Raw genomic sequence first — 1,364 nt, 5'->3', positions numbered from 1 at the left:
AGGGGAAGATTACAAAGTCAATTATTGTAAGCACCCTTAACAAGTTATATACCTATAAAAAGTTGAACTGGCAAATGTGTTTTCAAAAACAACAAAAGTAGCTGCTGAAGTTGCTAATAGTCAACCAAGTGGTTGCTTGGTTTGGAGATTTAGGGTCACAGTTTTATGGAAAATCCCTAATGGCTCTCATAATGTGCTTAGTGCCACTCTTCTAGTTTCTAGGATGTTGTGTAGTATCTAGGGTCTTAGAAGCTTGCAAACAGGTGCCTAAAGCTCACCATTAGTCTCTATTCAATTAGACTCTATTTCAAGAAAGGAAAGAGTCAGGTACAGTTAAAGGATATGGAATGTGTGGTTAAGTGCCTCCACAAGCACTTGCCACTTTTTCCAAGAGATCCGAGTAACTGGAATAGCGCCAACTTACCATTGTTACATTTACCATGAGACCAGAATTGGATGGTGCTTACTATTACTGAATATTTTCATCAAAGATTCTATAGAAAAATCCTGATCAAAGGGGGAAATATAGAACAGGAATTCAAGTTTTCAGATTCCAGACATCCTGGAGTAACAAAGGTGGGAGGAAACCCTGAAACTATTCCCTGAGATAATCTTTAAACTATAAACATACACCAGGGACAAGGGAACAACAAATGAACTAAAATCAATGGAAGGAAGGTCTTAGGATGCCTAGTGGGGCTCAATCAGGGGCAATGTAACAGCGAGGAATTACTAAACCCGAATGAAGGCAGAACATGATGGCAGGACAAGATGGAAGTAAAAAGGAAATAAAGGAAAGAACCAGGAGGCAAAGTACATTTATAGCGGCCTAAATACAGGCATGTACATATGTAAATATATATATATATGATGAGAGGGGAACAGAACTATGTACTCATATCTATATATTAAGAATTGAGGTTGCAGATGGACATTGCCCCTCCACTCAAGTACTCCCTTAGCACAAGAACACTTTGTTCTAACAATCCAGCATTCTGTGATGCTCACCTTCCCAACACGATCACTGAAGACAAAATGGGTGCATAAGGAAATGTGGTGAAGAAAGCTGATGGTGCCTGGCTATCAAAAGATACAGCATCTGGGGTCTTGAAGACTGGAAGATAAACAAGCGGCCATCCAACTGAGAAGCAACAAAGCCCACATGGAAGCATCCCAGCCTGTGTATTCATGAGGTGTCGATGGGATCAGGTATCCGGCATCTAAAACTCAGAATAAAACTGTACCCAAGGTGAATGGGGGGCGCGGTATGGAGAGGCAACCAAATGCCCATATGTAGACAATTGGACATCTCCTCACAGAAGGGTCACAGGGAAGAGATGAGCCAGTCCGGGTGCAGTATAGCA

This window comes from Echinops telfairi, unplaced genomic scaffold (genome assembly GCF_000313985.2).
Source record: "Echinops telfairi isolate 266 unplaced genomic scaffold, ASM31398v2 ScPeMD7_27;HRSCAF=92, whole genome shotgun sequence".
NCBI lineage: Eukaryota > Metazoa > Chordata > Mammalia > Afrosoricida > Tenrecidae > Echinops > Echinops telfairi.
Note: the sequence above shows the minus strand (reverse complement) of the source record.